At 43.2% G+C, this 18588-nt stretch overlaps 2 pseudogenes; one reads left to right on the plus strand and one right to left on the minus strand.

Annotated features, from left to right (window-relative positions):
* The window catches only part of LOC102860366, a 13277-nt pseudogene extending 2978 nt beyond the window's left edge, over positions 1 to 10299 (plus strand).
* A 532-nt stretch (positions 10300 to 10831) lies between these two features.
* The window catches only part of LOC102860775, a 9416-nt pseudogene continuing 1659 nt past the window's right edge, over positions 10832 to 18588 (minus strand).

Raw genomic sequence — 18588 nt, forward strand, 5'->3', positions numbered from 1 at the left:
GTTTATGAAAATTAATAAAATATAATTATAGGGAAAAAAAAGAACAGAGCAAGGAAACATTGCATGGCTCAAAATTGGGAAGAGTGTGCATCAAGGATGTGTCCTATCTCCATATCTTTTCAATCTATATGCAGACCAGATTACCCAGGAGGCTGGGCTCTATGAGGAGAAGTGTGGCATCAGGATTGGAGATAGACTCATCAACAATCTGCCTTATGCAGATGACACAAACCTGCTTGCTGAAACTTAGGAGGCCCTGAAGCATTTGCTACAGAACATCAAGGACTATAGCCTTCAATATGGATTGAAGCTCAACATCAAGAAAACAAAGATTCTCACAACTGGGCCAACTGGCAGCATCATGATAGACGGTGAAGAGATTGAGATTGTCGACAGCTTCAGTTTGCTTGGCTCTACTATCAACACCTTGGTACCAGCAGCCAGGAAATTAAAAGATGAATTGCATTGGGGAAGTCGGCTGTCAGAGACCTTTACAAAGTACTGAAGAGCAATGATGTTAGTCTGGAGACTAAGGTGCACTTGATACAGGCCATGGTCTTTATAATTACTTTCTATGCATCAGAGAGCTGGACAGTGACTAGGGATGATAGAAAGAGAGTTGATGCCTTTGAGCTTTGGTGCTGGAGAAGAGTATTCAATATACCATGAACTGCTAGGAGAACAAACAAGTTCGTCATGGAGAGGGTGAAGCCAGGTTGCTTCTTGGAGGCAAGGATTCTAAAGCTCAATCTGACATATTCTGGAAATGTTGCAAGGCAGGATTGTCCTTGAAGAGGGATGTCATGCTCAGGAGGGTGGAGGGACAGTGCAGGAGAGGAAGACCCTCTATGAGATGGATTGATTCCATCAATGGGGATAGATGTGTCAGAGACAATAAGATTGGCAAGGAATAGAACAGGTTTAGAGCTCTTGTACATAGGGTTGCCGTGAGTCACAGGAACTTGATGGCACATAACAACAAAAACAATGGCCTAATGATAAAGAGTCGTGCTGTCAACCTAAAAGCATACAGTTTGAATCCACCACACTTCCTCAGGAGAAAGAGGGGCAATCTCCTCCCATGTGATCTATGTTGTTGTTCTGTGCCATCAAGTCCGAACCAACTCATAGCTGACTCTCCAGCAGGTTTTCAGTGCTATAAACCACATTGGAGATTGCCCATCTTTCTTCAGCAGAGAAGCTGGTGGATTTAAACTGTGTGCCTTTGGGTTTATGGCACAACTCCTTACTACTAGGTTACTGGTGGGGGTAGGGTGGGGTGCCATTGAGTCAAAACTGGCCCATAGCTGACCCTCCAGCAGATTTTCAGATGCAGTAAATCAATTGTATGGGAGGAGCGTGCCCATCAGCTGGTGTGCCTTTGAAATTGCAGCGCAGCTTCTTACCTCTAGACTAGGTTTCCAGCACCCCCTAAATCCACTAAAGGGTCAGTTATGAGTTGGTTCTGACTTGAAGGCACTTAACAACATGACTACTTGTATATGTGCATTAAGATAGGGATTTGTCACCACATCCTCTCCAACATTTATTACTTGTTGCCCTGTTAAACTTGACCATTGTTATTGGAGTAAGATGGTACCTCATTATGGTTTTGATTTGCATTTCTCTTATTGCCAGTGATTTGAAGCATTTCTTCATGTGTCTGTTTGCCATTGGAATATCTTCCTCTGTGAAACTTCTTTCCATGTCTTTTGCCCAATTTGTAATTGGGTTATCAGTCTTTTTCTTGTGGAGGCCCAGGAGTATTCTATAAACTTTTGTTATAAGACTTTTGTCTGAGATGGTATTACCAAATGTTTGTTCACAGTCTGTAGGTTTTCTTTTCACCCTGTTGGAAAAAGTGTGGGGGTTTTTTGTTTTTTTAAAAAAATTATTTAAAATGGGGTTTTTTCTTTTTTTATCTTTATTGATTTTAATATAAGTTTATAGAGACTTTGGATTTCCATTCATTCATCGTTGCACTTTTCTCCCGCCCAGCCTCCCCACTAGTTCGCTCTTCTCTTTGAAAAGTAAAAGAAAAATTCTTTCATTGTTATACAATCCCTCTCCCCCCACCTCCAAGTTCACTCCACTATGCAGCCTGGTTCTAGACTCCTGTCATGATAATAATGTCTAATCATATATCCCTTTTAAACAGTTCCCTCCCTTATCTGTTTCAATGCAGTATACACAATTTATCCTATCTTTCTCAGTCTCCCCCCAACACCAATATCAGTCCTGTTTTACAACAGTGGCACTATGCAGTATTTGTCCTTCTGTGACTGAGATTTTTTTTTATGCACACAAGGATTTAATCTCTATAAGGCCCCATGCATCAATTTTATCCTCTTCAGATTGTGTATTTCTGGTTGTATTTGTCAGTCTCTTTATATCTTGGACTAGCACTTCTAAGCTTAATCCCAGTTTGAATCTTATGAATGTTATGGTTTGGGGCTTTACTCCCAGGTTTCTGATCCACCTTGAGTTGATTTACATTGTTGGTGGTAAAATGGTACAACCATTCTAGAAGGCAGTTTGGCGCTTCCTCAAAAGGCTGAACGTAGAAATTCCATATTACTCCGCTATTCCACTACTTGGAATATACCCTGAGGAAATGAGAACTGAGGCACAAATGGAGATTTGTACACCCATTTTCATAGCAGCATTATTCACGTTGCAAGAACATGGAAACAGCCCAAACATTCAACCACAAACAAATGCATTGAAAAATTATGGTACATTCACACAGTGGAATACTATGCAGCACGCAGAAGTAATGATTTTGTAAATTATTACCTAACTTGGGAAGGACTAGAGAGATTTATGCTGAGTGAACTCACTCAGTCCCACACGGTAAATATTGTATAAAACCGTTATTGTCAAATAAGGGTCCAAGAGGGGTGGGAGAGGGTGGAAGCAGAGGGATGAAGATGGGAGAGGGATTAACTATGGGGTTGTACAATTTTGTGGGAGGGTGAGGGAAATTGAAAGAATCTGTTCTCTAAAACAATGTATTCAAATTTTGTAAATAAACTAGTGTAAAGTTTTTTTTTAAAAAAGGGTAGGGATTTGTGTCTGTTTTCTTCACTGTTAAATGCCAAAAACTTTTTATGGAGTATAACCAAATCCAAAACCCACTGCCATAGAGTTGATACCAACACAAAGCAGCCCTGTAGGACAAAGCAGAACTGACCCATAAGGCTTCCAAGGTTGACTGCAATTCAAATCCAGCAGGAAGATGGACAATCTCCTCCTATATGATTTACTGTCTCTGAAAACCTGCTGGAAGGTCAGCAATGGGTTGGTTTCGACTCAAACAACAACTGCCCATTGTTTTGACTTTCACCACATGGCTGTGTAAGGCTACCCTAATGAGGTGAATAGTACCTTTTAGATGGAATTTGCAAACAAGGTATTTAGATAGTAATGATGGGATTGGTCCGTGTTGCTCTGCCATTGGGTTTCAAGTGAATAAGTCTAGAGGCAAAAGACAGGAATCTAGGGGAGCTCTGGTGGCCTAGTGGCAAGGAGCTGCAACTACAATCCCAGAGGCGAACGGTTCGAATCCACGAGATGCTCTGCCGAGTAAGGAGGAACAATCTCCTCCTGTACCAGTCAGATCTGATTTGACGGTACACGCACACAAAAAATAATAAAATAAAAAAAATAAAAAAATAAAAAGACAGGAATCTGTGGCCTAGTGGCAAGAAGCTGCAACTGCAATGGCAGACGTTTGCAGTTCGAATCCACCAGGTGCTCTGCTGGAGAAGGAGGTGCAACCTCCTCCTGTACCAGTCAGATCCGATTTGACGGTACACGCACAAAAAAAACCCAAAAAAAACAAAAAACAAACAAACAGGAATCTTGCTACTAACAAGAAAGAGGAAGCAGAAAATGTGGTGTATGTTCTATACCAGTCAGTCTGAGACCTCAGTGAAACAGCTGATGTGGGATTGCTGCTCAACAACCCGGAGCCAGAGGCTTTTGCTCAAGCTTGTCTGAAGGTTGGGGGGGGGGGTGCTGATGCCCTAAATGGCAGGACTAAGATGGCTTTGGAGGGAGCCCTGGTGGCCTAGTGGGTAAGGAGTTGTGCTGCCCACCCAGAGGCAGCCAGTTAGAATCCATCAGCTGCTCCAAGAAAGAAAGATAAACTGTCTCCTACCATGTAATTTACAGCCTCTGCACACCTGCTGAAGAGTCAGCTATGAGTTGGTTCCAACTTGACAGCACATGACAACTAGAGAGCTTTGTAACCCTGACCTAAATCCATGAGACTGGAGGTCAAGGGCCTATATAAGAATGCTTAGGAAGGTGTCCTGACAGAGCTGCATGCTGTTTTCAACCTGAATTCCTAGTAAGCCTGATAATTTTATGGTTCTGTGAGTTCTTTGTGGCCATTGCAATGGATTATGGACCCAGTAGTAAAGCAGTGAGAGCTCTAAGAGGGGCAGTTAGTGTTAGAACTGATAGAAGTACGTGGCGCGGACTGCCAAACGCAAGTAAGTGCTGTGGACTGTCCTGGAAAAGGTGCAGTCAGAGTGCTCTTGGAGGTTAGGATGGTGACGCTTCCTCTCACATACTATTCCTTGGAAAGCGACACTACGCTGGGAAAAGAGAAGCATCAGGGAAGGAGAGTGAGACCTTCAATGAGACAGATCGACACGGTGACAACAGCAATGGGTTCAGGTGTGTCAGAGAGAGGTGGTGTGATAAAGATGGCACAGGATATGACAGAGTTCAGATCACTTGTTTATAGGGTCACTATACTCAGCTCTATGGCACCTAACAACAACAGCAGGTGGTGAGATCATGGGACATGTCTGACCTCATGGAAAATAGGTTTTATATTGTGAATGGGAAAATTCTTTCTTGTGCGGTTAGTGGAGATCAAACTCATCCTTCCCCATGCCACCTGCCCTCTTTTTATACAAAACTGTATTTTTTTAAAAAAAAAAAGTTATTTGAGTGAAAGTTTATCTATCAGTCTGTTTTTCCATTAATTCATTAAATTGCCATATCCACAATGTAACAACAACACTCTTCCCACTTCCTCCTGGTGATTCTGGTTTCTTTTACTCCTTCACCTTATCCTCTTCTTAAGAAAATGCTGCCCATTTTATCCAGTATCATTGACTCCCTGCTGTTATTATTTACCAAGTAGGCATATCTGTTACTGACAGAAAGCTAAGTCGTGGAGGTAGTTTAGTTCTAGGTTGAAAGGGTGTTGTTGTTGATTGCCTTCAAGTCGAGCACGGCTCATAGCGACCCTGTGAACAAAAGACCTGAAGCCTTTCTATAGCTATCACATTAATCAAATTTCATAGAGTTTCCATTTGTCTCTATTACACCACTAAGTCTGGCCCTTTTTAAGTTTTTTTTTAGTTTTGGACCTTCCCTTTGGACTAATTGTTTCTATATATCTTTGCTTTTCTTTGCTTTTTGTTCCAAAGAAAGATCAGTAGCTTCACCTCAGATAGCAGCTGCCTGCAAGATTTTAAGACCTCAGTCACCACTCCCCAAAATAAGATGCACAACACGTTTTTGTGGATTACATTATGTCACTTGAACTTGATTGCCCCTGAGCCTCTGGTCAGAAGGCCTCTGGATAAGCACCAAGGTTGCAAATCTTTATAGAAGCAACTAGCCACATCTTTCCCCCATGGAGCAGCTGGTGGGTTTGAACTGCTGGCCCTTCAGTTAGCTGCCAAGTGCTTAACGACTATGCCATCAGGACTCCTGGTACATAATAAGAGCTCAGTCAAGACTTGTTGAGTGATAAAGACTACCTGTTAGGTGTTTCTGGAGCCCATGGTTAATCCAAATGGTTAATGAGATAAATTGATAAGCAAAGGCATGTGGAAGGCTCTAGGCCACTCAGAAGTGCCTCAGAAGAAAGACCTGGTGATCTTAAAAAAAAATCTTGGTCTTTGAAAACCACATACATATGAGTCATGAATCACAATTTAATCATGGCAACTAACCAGGTATTGCTGGGTTCAAGCTTCACTAGTGTTGGACAGGGATTACATAGGCAATAAGGGGATTCCAGTTACTTCAGTGGTTCCATTTTAGGCCCTTACCCAAACCCTTAACCTTCTTTTGGGAGACCCAATTCCTCACCATTCCAACACCAAAAAGTCTGTCCCAATTTATTCAATGGGATTCATTGTCTCGTCTTCATGTTATCTGAATTAAAAGTTCTAAGCCCTTTTGTTCCTCCTATTTAAATCACTTTTCACCTCTTCTACGCTGGACTAGTGGACATACCCAGACTTTAAGCCATTCCATCTCAGTCCCAGAAGTCTTAGGTTGGCTTACAACTTGCTTCTAGATTTGAATCTAGTGTAGCTGAAATTTATTGTGCACCTACTGTGAAAATTAACTTCCTAAATAACATGCCTGTGGAAACTTTATGAACTTTGATAAATGTCAGTAGTTGTAGAAGGGGCTTCAGGCTTCATAGGGTCACTATGAGTTGTGCTCGACTCAAAGGCAATCAACAATTACAACAACTATGAAAAAGATAAGTGTTCTAGTATGTAATCCCCACCACAACCACATGAGCTAAGTGCCCTCATTATTTTGCAGTTGATGAACTGACTCTTGTAAAAAGACCCGCTAACCCCCAAGTGCCTTGTGTTGTCCATTACAACCCGGCAAGAAAATCAAAAGGGATAAATCTTCTTCATTTGGCCATGACCTCCTCAAGGCCTGGGAATGTGCCTTGTATATTTTAGCCTCCACAGAGCAGGTACCTATTAGACACTCAGTTGACATGTATCCCTCTGAATGCTTAAATGAATGTGTTTATAAAAGAAAGAAAGAAAAAGTAGGAGGAGAGGGTAAGGAGGAAGGAGATGCAGCCACGGAGAGGGTTTTCATGGATTCTAACATCACCTCTCTCCCTATGACAGCTGGAGACCATGGCACATCCTGGGACAATAACTGGGCAGTTCACCTTGTGAGGGACACAGGGGGATCCTCACTCCGGTATCATTCAATTTTTGCCCAGCACTGTAGCCTCCAAATGAAGTCAAGGACCCAAGTACCCTGCAGAGGATCTCAGGAAGTCATGGTCAAAGCCACTTCCTCTCTCCAGCCTACAGAGCCTACTCCCTCCAAGCCCAGAGAAAGCAAGAGACCTAGTCCGTTCCACTGCCTGGGGAGCAGTAATGCCTCAAGAGAGACAGGGAGTGGCCAGGCCCAGGAAATAAAGGTTCTTTGGCCAGGACCAACCAGTTCTCAGCTGGCCCCTGCCCAGAGTCACTCCACAAGCTACTCTCACCCTCTCTTAAATATGGCAAAGCCTCCTTGACACTGGGTGTGTGCAGGTGACATGGCCTTTTCTTTCAGGAAGGCTTCTGAGAAAGGAGCTGACAACTTCCTGTGTAGACAGAACAGGCTTTGCTCCTCTGCCCCACAGATCACTTACCCTTGAAGTTGACATGGCAAGTTTAACTTTTATCACTGCGTGATTGTATTGGTTTGTTTGAATTTTTTGTTTTGTTTTAGTGGTAGGGAGTTTGCTTCTTATCTCTTTACCATGTTTCATATTTGGAAATTCTCTCAAGAGTTGGCAAGAATAGAGGTCATAATGGTTTAATAAGAGTTACTAAACTCTGAGCCAAAGTGCTCAGCCCAACACCAATTTTGGACATTTCTTTTTTTTAAACTAAAGTGTATGCATTTATTGATTTCACATTGCAGCAACAAGATAAACTAAAAAGTGTAAGTCTATGTTTAACAAGTTAAAAATGGTAACAAACCCAGGCAGCTTGAATACATCTATATGGCAAATAAAACAAATCCTTTTCTTAATGTGGTCATCAAACATTAGGTGAACTGATGAGTTTTTCCAGCCCTGAATACCATGACTGATTTGCAAAAAGAACCAAGCACCTACAAATTCTTTGCAAACCTAAAAAGAAAATATTTAAGTTCAGATACAAAATTGGAAATATGAACAGTGGACTGGGAGCTATCCTTAGCCAAAATTCTCTCTACAAGATTATGAACATTCCAAAATCTCTGTAGATGTTCATTGAAATGAAAAATAAACAAACTAAATTAAAAAAAAAGATTATGAACAAAAATAATGCACAAAAATAAAAGGATGATCTAGAAAACCTAGAAGCTCATCAATATCACATCTCTCCTTTGGATTCCTGACCACAGTCAGCATTTTTCAGGAGTCTGACTTCTGAGGGGCAGAATCTCTTAAGTTTAGACTTGACCAACCAGGTGATATAGGAAATATTCGATCCAATGATGAAAAGGCTGACTGCATAATACCAGCAAAAGCATATGGTGAGGATGGCCAACAGACACATGAAGAAGTGCTCCAAATCACTGGCAATAAGAGAGATGCATATCAAAACCACAATGAAATACCATCTTACCCCAGTAACAGTGGCAAAGTTTAGCAGGGCAGCAAGTAATAAATGTTTAAGAGGATGTGGCAAGATAGGAACTTTTATACATTGTTGGTGGGATTGTAAAATGGTACAACCATTCTGGAAGGCAGTTTGGCACTTCCTCAAAAAGCTGAACATAGAAATTCCACATGACCCCAGCTATCCCATGGCTGTTATTGTTGTTATGTGCCAACCCTGCTCTATCTTGTGCCAATCTTATTGTCTCTGACACACCTACCCACACTATCCCAGTCACTGAATCAATCCATCTCATCAAGGGTCTTCCTCTCCTTTCACGCTCCTAAGCATGACGTCCCCCTTGCAACGTGTCCAAAGTATGTCAGATGAAGCTTCAGAATCCTTGCCTCCAGGGAGCAGCCTAGTCTCACCCTCTCTAGAACAAACGTGTTTGTTCTCTTAGCAGTCCATGACATATTCAATACTCTTCTCCAACACCACAGCTCAAAAGCATCAATTCTTCTTCTATCAGCCCAAATAGCCAACCACAATCGAATGGATTGAGAAATTATGATACACTTACACAATGGAATACTATGCAGAATGAAAGAGCAATCATTTTGGAAATTACTGCCTAACTTAGGAGAAACTGGAGATCATTATGCTGAATGAACTCATTAAGTTTCATAAGGACAAACACTGTATAAGACCATTTGTAGAAGGAGTTAGAGGATCCAAGGTGGGAAGGGGGAGCAGAGGGGTGAGAATTGGAGGGGTGCGTAATCATAGGGTCGCACAATTTGATGGGTGGATGGGTGGACGGGGGTGTGAAAAGATCTTGTGTGAAAAGCAATGTATACAAACTTTATAAGTAAACTAGTATAAATTTTTTTAAAAGCTTAAAAAGTATATGGTGAGGAAAAGACTATTGTCATAGTCCATTGGCTCCCCTACATGACCTCCATAGGGGGAATACAGTGTGAAACCCATCTGCCAGAACCAGGTCCCTTGAAGGATGAAGAAGCTTGTTGTTAAAAGTTCTAAAACTGGGTGAGCTCCGGTGGCCTAGTGGCAAGAAGCTGCACTGCAATCCCAGAGTTGAGTGGTTCGAACTAGATGTCCTGTTGGAGCAGGAGGGGTAATCTCCTGTTACCAGTAACATCTGATTCGACACCACACACACAAAGTAATAATAAAAGTAATTAAAAAAAAAGTTCCAAAACTGATCTTCTAAACGGAAGGAGTCAGTGATACTGCAGGAAAATGGTGGGGCAGCCGGCAGGCATCTGCTGATTTATGCAAGATTGCAGCATGGACATGCTTGTAACCGTGGGGCTACCAAGGCTACTGGCAAACATTCTTCAACGACTTCCCTAGAGCGGGCCACACAAGTAGTGAAGGGGTCCTCGCCCGTTGGCCCCAAGGGTCTTGGAGCGAAGGAGTCTGGAGCTGGTCAGCTGTCTGGCCTGAGCCGTGCGCTCTCTTCCAGTGCACACTGCGCGGTGCTCCTCCGCCAACTCCTTGCACCTCGCCTGGGACCTGTAGTGGTCTTCTCTGAAGTCACAAATAGTGTCGATTTGGAAGCGCCCTTATTGATTGGCGTTGACGATCCACTCAAAGGCAGCATTTACCACCTTTTACCCTGTAGTTCCTATGGAACTGTCATTGGTTTCCTTCCGTATTCTATTCATGCTAGGTTAGCTGCCTTGAGAGGCCATTTTTGCATTTCTGGTGACAAAATGATGATCTCTTAAAATCAAAAGCCATAGTGAATGCATCTGAGATGGTTATTCACAACATAACTCTACCAGAAAAGACTGCGGAGCTGAAAGAGAAAATAATGCTCGTACATACTCGTTTAAATTCACTAATGAAGATTCAAAAGGACCAGTTCAAGCCAGAAAACACATCCAGAACCAAAGCCTGAGTATCACCTTTATTATGATCTTTTACAATAGGTGCTTCTTGCTCGTTTCTCAGGAATGGAAGACTTAAAGAATAGGGGCGGGAAGAGCAGGTTTTTGTTTCCTTCTTCACTGATTTTTCAAATGATTCATAAAGCTCTTTAGTGAAAAGTTTAGTTTTCTCATTCATGAACGAAGAAGGCTTTTGTTCAGCCTTTATAGCTATTTGCCTTAGTTTATTCTACCTTTTAGAATATTTCTAAAAGGATTTGACTGTAAGGATTAGGAGACAGTGTTCTGTGTGTGCCCAGGATATATGGTTCGTCTGAAAATAGAGTTGGATTTAATATTGACTACTGTTATTCCTTCAGTGAGCAACTGTTTTGTGAATGCGATAAACCCTATTTTAGAAACATAAAGAACGTATAGGTCTATTAATATTTTATAGTCACTATTAATAGCTTGATTGAATAAAAAATTATTTTGGTAGTTCCTCAATGAATGTATAAAGATAATTGTTAGACCTGTCACAATGATAGCCAAGGCCACCAGCAGCTAGTGCACAGAGGTTTCCAGCATGTCTCGGCCATAATTGTGGTTGAAGAAAATAAAATCTTCCGTAAAAAAAGCATTTGACAACATTAAATTGGTTAAGGAAACAGGAAGTGAACGATTATTGGTATAACGTAAGATGTTTGTCACGCCAAACAGCCCAAAGAAGAAATACACAGTGCAATGCTGCCAGCCCAGGAGCTTGTTCCACTGGCCTTCTATATAGTTGTAGAAGGTCAGGTAAGGCTCTCCAATAATAAACTGTTCCCCATTCATACCAACTAAAGCCATGCCAACTGTGATGATTCCTTCCAAAATTATTTGATGGAATAATGCTTTGGAACCAAGATACCAAGTTTGCTTGTTCTTTCTACAGGCTTATTTCAGAATGTATTTTGAACTCCATCACAGGCTCATGAAGTAGAAGATGCTCCCAGGGAGGGTATGACCTTTGAAACTCTCCATCTTGATCCAATTCGATCTGTTTACTGGACACTCTTTCCCCCACTCTGCCAGCTTTAAAATGAGACAGTGGTTGGTTGTTTTGTTGTTGCTGTTGCAATTCTTCTGATCCTAGAGCCCTGTGGAAATGAAACTGTGTGGTGGATGGGACCTGGCTCCATCTCACCCAATCTTGGACTTTAAGACTGTGCCTTATCCAAGGAGGGAGCTCTGGCAGTCTAGTTGGTAGAGTTGCACTGGTAACCCAAAGGTGAGCCGTTCAAATCCACCAGCTGCTCCAATCAGAGAGAGATAGCCATCTCCTTTCATGCAGTTTATGTTGTTGTTGTTGTCATGTGCCGTCAAGTCGCTTGCGACTCATAACGACCCTATGTACAACAGCCCTAAACCCTGCTCTGTCCTGTGCCAATCGCACTGTCTCTGATATACCCAGCCTGATTACCCCAGTTACTGAATCAATCCACCTCATAGAAGGTCTTCCCCTCCTACACTGTGCCTTCACCCTCCCAAGCATGATGTCCCTCTCCAAGGACCAGTCTCTCCTTACAACAACATGTCCAAAGTATGTCAGATGAAGCCTCAGAATCCTTGCCTCCAAGGAGCAGCCCGCTTTAACCCTCTCCAGGATGAATCTGTTTGTTTTCTTGGCAGTCCATGGTACATTCAATACTCTTCTCCAGCACCACAGTTCAAAAACCTCAATTCTCCTTCTATCCTCCTTAGTCACTGTTCAACTCTCTGATGCATAACAAGTGATAGCAAAGACCATGGCCTGTATCAGACGCACTTTAGTCTCCAGAGAGACACCATGTAATTTATGTTGTTGTTGTTGTTGTTGTTGTTGTTGTTATGTGCCGTCGAGTCGTTTCCGACTCATAGCGACCCTAAGCACAACAGCCCTAAACCCTGCTCTATCCTGTGCCAACCGCACCGCCTCTGACACACCCATCCCGATTACCCCAGTCACCGAATAAATCCATCTCATAGAGGGTCTTCCCCTCCTGCGCTGTCCCTCCACCCTCCCAAGCATGATGTCCCTCTCCAAGGACCCGCTCCTGGCAACATGTCCAAAGTATGTCAGACGAAGCCCCAGAATCCTTGCCTCCAAGGAGTAGCTTGGTTTAATCCTCTCCAAGATGAATCTGTTTGTTTTCCTGGAAGTCTACATTCAGTACCCTTCTCCAGCACCACAGCTCAAAAGCATCCACTCTCCTTCTGTCCTCCCTAGTCATTGTCCAACTCTCTGATGCATAACAAGCGATTGCAAATACCATGGCCTGTATCAGGCGCACATTAGTCTCCAGAGAGATACTGTTGCTCCTGAGTACCTTAGAGAGGTCCCTAACAGCAGACTTTCCCATCGCGATACGCTTTTTGATTTCCTGACTGCTGGTGCCAAGAGTGTTGACTGTGGAGCCGAGCAAACTGAAGCTGTGAACACTCTCAATCTCTTCGTCATCCATCCTGATGCTGCCAATTGGTCCAGTGGCGAGAATCTTTGTCTTCTTGACATTGAGCCTTAGTCCATACTGAAGGCTGCAGTCCTAATTTATAGCTTCTGAAAATCCACTGGTGGATCAGCTGTGAGTGGGTTTCAACTCAATAGCAACGAGGGGGGGGAGTGTTGAGCTGCAGGACGTAGATGGGCATGTATTCCAGGAGATCTTGCAGAGCGCCAGCTCCAGAAGCTTGAGCAGGTGTGTGAATTAGCGTGCAGGTATGACCCACAGGAGATGGGGCAACGTGTGGAAATACCAGATATAGAACTGGTCGTGAGTGAGTGGACGGAAAGGTTGAAGCAGATGCCAGTGAAGTTGGAGGTGAAAAGAATAGAAACACTCTGGGTGTCAGGGCCTGGGTGAAGCCTTTCTTTTGGAGAGATCCTGCAGTAGTGACAGGATACTTTGCCCTGTTCTGTGCCACCTTTTGGTTGTTGCTACCTGCCATCAAGTCAGGTATGATGCACAGTGACCCTCTAAACAACAGATCTGACCTCTGTCCTATCCTGTGCCATCCTCATCATCTCTGACATACTTGAGCCCATTGCTGCAGGAACTATCTTGGTTAGAGATTTCCTATGGAGGGCAAAGAGCAAGAGTCGGATGAGGTGGGCAACCGACAGGACCAGGTGGAAAGCACAATGCAGGAAGATACCTCAGGGAGCCAGCACCAGTTCACTGCTGAGCTTGAGAAACTGGTCACGATCAAGTAATCAGGACAGGTAGCCCACGGGGTTCTTCAACAGGAAGGGCAGCCTCAGCACCACTTGAAGGATAGCACAGATGCCAGCTTGAGTAAGATCCCACAGAGGCCAAATTTCAGGAGAAGCAACAGTAACCTGGGGGGCGAAGAGCAGAATATTTATTGTCACTGCAACTGCCAGATTGAAACAATAATGGTCCCAGGGCTGGGCCAGCAGGAGGTTGATACTAAGAAAGAGCTACACATAGCACAGGGTCACTGAAGAGCCTAACACGAATGTTGCGTGGACACTAAGTAAGAGGCACCTTCATGAAGAAAAAAGACAAAGGGAGGTAGGTCCTTTGCAGGTCTAGTAGCTGATTCAGAAAGTCAGGTGGTGTTGTTATGTGTTGTTGCGTTGACTCTGACTCATATGTACAACAGCTCTGAACTCTGCTCTACCTTGAGCCAATTTTATTGTCTCTGACACAACTTCTCTCATTACCCTAGCCACTGAGTCAAATCTCATCCAGGATCTTCCCCTCCTGTGCTGTCCCTCCACCCTCCCAAGCATGATGTCCTTCTCCAAGGACTGGTCCTTCTTTACAGCATTCTCAAATATGTCAGATGGACCCTTAAAATCCTTGCCTCCAAGGAGCAGCCTGGTTTCACCTTCTTCAGAATAGACCTGTTTGTTCTCTTAGCACGCCGTAGTCTATTTAATACTCTTTCAGAACCACAACTCAACGCATCGATTCTTCTTCTATCATCTTTAGTCATTGCCCAGCTCACTGATCTATAGCAAGTAATTGCGAAGACCATGACCTGGATTAGATGCACCTTAGTCTCTAGATTGACATCATTGCTTTTCAGCACTCTGGAGAGGTTGCTGACAGTAGACCTTCCCAAAGCAATATGTCTTTTGATTTCCTGGCTGCTGGTACCAAGAGTGTTGACTGTGGAGCCAAACAAGCTGAAGCTGTCAACAATTTCAATCTCTTTACCATCTATCATGATGCTGCAAATTGGCCCAGTGATGAGAATCTTTCTTTGTCCTTGACCTTCTGCAGCAAATGCCTCAGACAGCAATGCAAAGTTATGCTGGCCTACCCAGATATCAGTGGCCCAGCCAGCGTCATAGTACCTTCTCATAAAGACATACACAGAGCCGGCTGGGTACATAAGACGTCCAGTATTACCCTGCATTGCCTCAGGTACTGTTGATTTTACCCTTCACCTCAGCCAAGCAGGCCTTCCACTCGATCTCTGCGTACGCCAACTTGTGAATGACTCAGAGGATGTCCAGCTCTGCCAAGCAGAGGCAGGTGGCCACCAGCAACATGTGGAGAAGTTTCATCAGCAGCAGGCACTGCTCTTGCCAGGCTCGCTGCAGTCATTGCTGGCAGTAACCCCTTGCCTCTCACCACTGTGCCACCCTGGCTTCTTGATGCTGCACCGCTTTTGCAGCAAAGCAATGAGTTGAGTGTGACCCTCCCTTACTTTCACCAGTCTTGATTATTAATAAATATCTCAAACCCCAAATTCTGCACTAGTGTTATTCCTTCATGTACTGGGAAGGTATAGTTCCATCTTTAACCGAGTTTTAACAGACTTGATGGAGATGGGGATTTAGAGGAGAATTTTACTTAAAAAACACGCAAACAAATAAAACCTAATCAACCTGTGTAGATGCAGAAAAACCTGGAATCTGAATGGAATGCAAAATTATGGGGGGGACCTCAGAAGGGGCTCAGAACAAATGCTGTGGCCGTGGGAACTGACTATGCCTTAAGTCTGCATCCATAGAAGAGCTCCTCACCTGATGCATGAGGCACACAGGGTCTCCCAGCATTCCTCTAGTCAGAACAAACCAAGGACCTGCGTGAGCTGCTTCCAAAACATAGGTGGAATGGATGTCTCTTAAGGATATTCAGCCCCAGTGCTGCTTATACAGGGCTCCTCAATCAGAGATTCAGAGGGAGCTCTGGTGGTCTACTCCACTGGGAGTTGCATGGCTAACCTGAAGCCCCTGTGGTCGTTCAAATTCACCAGCAGTTCTGTGGAAAGGCAGTGCCATAGCCATGGGGTCAATATCAGAAACAAGGGACCTTAGAAATCAACTAATCCAACCTTCTACTCTTGCAAAGAAACATGGGGGAAACAGACCCTAAAAGGTGATCTTACTACTAATGGAAGAACAGATTGGCAGGAATGGTTTGGCTTTATCCAGTGAAGCCGCATATGCTGAAATTGCAGTCTTATATCTGGTTTACACCCTTAGAGGATTGTGTACATGTATTTGTCAGGAAGCAAGTGCATGGTTGTCCTTACAGTACTGGTTGGTATGGCTACAAACTGGAAGGAAACCTGATGTCTTTCAACAACAGATGAGTGGATGAACTTCATCTAACAGTAAATCTGCTAGCAGAATGACTGATTCACATCAACACAAAAGGACGAATACTGTATGATTCCATTTATTCAGAGCTAAAATCAGCCAAACTAAATGAGAATGGATGCACAGTGAGGAAATTACAAAGAAGAGCAGGAAATTATTATCGCCAAAGAGCAGTTGAGTCAGTTTTTATTGGTTTGTTTCATTCTGTACATAAATACCCACAATAGGTATTGAGTGCTCACAAAAGGCTAGGCAGCATCCTGGACCTTAGGGAAGCAATGGACAGTGTAACAAGCAGATACTTGCCCTCAGATAGCTTACATTCTATTAGTTGTTGTTGTTGCTAAGTGCTTTCGAGTCATAGGTGATGCATAGTGACCCCATGAACAAAAGACCTGGACATTTATATAACTTTCGTCCTTTCTCTAGGTTCATAGGGTTTCCAGAGGCAAGCTATTTCAGAAGTGGATGCCACTCCTGCTTTCAAGCTTGTTTTATTCAGGGAACTCCACAAACACTGTCCCCCATGGGTCACCATTCTCGCATTTGACTCATCAGTGTCACAGTGTTCAGCTTCACAGCAACCACGAGATTCCTCTCTGGACAGCAAGTGGGCAGGCCACATAATAATCTATACAATAAAAAAAGTAAAGACTATGTTGGACAATGAGTGAGGAAGACTGAAAAAGAATCTATGCCTTTGAATTGTGGTGTTGGCAAAGAGTATTGAATGTACTATGGATTGCCAAAACAATTTGTCTTAGAGCAAGTGCAGCCAAAGTGCTCCTTAGAGGCAAAAATGCTGAAACTTTGTCTCACGTAATTTGGGCATGTTGTTAGCGGGTACTGTCCTCAGAAAAAGACATGCTGAGAAAGATAGAAAGTCAGCAAAAGATAAGACCCACAACAAGATGAATTGTCATAGTGACTGCAACCCTGGGCTGAATGTGAGGCAGAAATTGTGCGGATGGTGACAGATAGGGCAAGGTTTTGATCATACGTTTCTCAATGAAATCTAACAACAATTGTCAGAAAGTAGAAAGTGCTGATGAAAATGAAAAAGAAAAAGATAGAATAGAGTAAGGAATGCCTGAGTGGAATGAGGTAGAGGGCAAGTAGGTTACATTAGTAAACAGAATGCGACAGGTGGGTTTTATTGCAAAAGCAAGATCTAAGCACATATGTGAAGAAGTTGTTGTTTGGTACCATCGAATCAGCTCTGACTCATAGCAAGTCTGTGTATGACAGAACAGAACCCTGCCTGAGAAAATGAAGTGGTCACGGAGTTACATTGAGTCACTGGGTTTACAATGTGAGTCATTGAGTTACAATGTGTCACTGGTGGCACATTGAGTTAAACTTTGGGTTGCTAACTTAAAGGTTGGCAGTTCAAATCCACCACCCACTCTGTAGGAGAAAGGTGAGGCACTCACCTTCTGTAAACACCTACCCATGGCTGTCAAGTCAGTTCTGACTCATTGTGACCCTCCATCAGGTTTGGAGGCATATGTCACACACTAAGCCACCAGGGCTCCTTACAGACGTGGAAGCCCTCAGGAGACGTTCTATTCTGTCCTGTAAGGTCCCAGAGAGCACAGTAAGGAGGCTAGGTGGCTGGAGAATGCAGAACACCTTTTATTCCAAGTGAAATGGGGGAAAATTACAGGGTTTTGAGACAGAGGTCTTACATGGTCTGACTTGTACTTTAAAAGGAATACACTGAGGGGTGAGAATCTTTGTCTTCTTGACACTGAGCCTCAATTCATATTGGAGGCTGCAGTCCTTGACTCTTTGCAGCAAGCGCTTCAGGTCCTCCTCAGTTTCAGCAAGAAGGGTTGTGTCATATGCATAACGAAAATTGTTCATAGATCTTCCACCAATCTTGACTCCACATTTCTCCTCATAGAGCCCAGCCTCCCGGATAATCTGTTCTGCATACAGGTTGAAAAGGTATGTCAAGAAGACAAAGATTCTCACCACAACAAGATAAAGGCAAATAATCCAATAGAAAAATGGGCACAGGATATGAACAGACACTAGAAGGCATTCAGATGGCTAACAAGCACATGAAGAAATGTTCAAAATCCCTAGCTCTAAGAGAGATGCAAATTAAAACAACTATGAGATACCATCTCACCCCAGTCAGAATTGCAAAATTTAACAGAACAGCAAGCAACAAATGCTGGCGAGGTGATGGAGAAACTGGAACCCTTATTCACTATTGGTGGGAGTGTAAAATGGCGCAACCACTGTGGAAGGCAGTATGGCGTTTTCTCAAAAAGTTGCAAATAGAAATACCACTACTGGGAATATACCCCAAAGAGACCATAACTAACATCCAAGCGGAATATGCATACCCATGTTTATTACGGCTTTGCTCACAATAGCAAGGAGTTGGAAACAACCTAAGTGCCCATCAACAAATGAACGGGTAGAGAAGCTGTGGTATATTCACACAATGGAATACTATGCTGCATTAAAAAACAAGGAACTCATGCAATATTATTCCAAATGGGTGACTCTGGAGGACATTATGCTGAGTGAAGTATCTGAGTCACAAAAGGACAAATACTACATGGTGCCACTGTTGTAAAACAGGACTGACCTTGGGGTTGCGGAGAGACTGAGAAAGATGGGTTCAATAATGTATACTGCATTGAAACAGATGAGGGAGAAAACTGTTTAAAAGGGATATGTGATTAGGTATTTTTGTCATGAC

Source organism: Elephantulus edwardii, unplaced genomic scaffold (genome assembly GCF_000299155.1).
Source record: "Elephantulus edwardii isolate Elephantulus edwardi_28Jun2011 unplaced genomic scaffold, EleEdw1.0 scaffold00340, whole genome shotgun sequence".
Taxonomy (NCBI): Eukaryota; Metazoa; Chordata; class Mammalia; order Macroscelidea; family Macroscelididae; genus Elephantulus; species Elephantulus edwardii.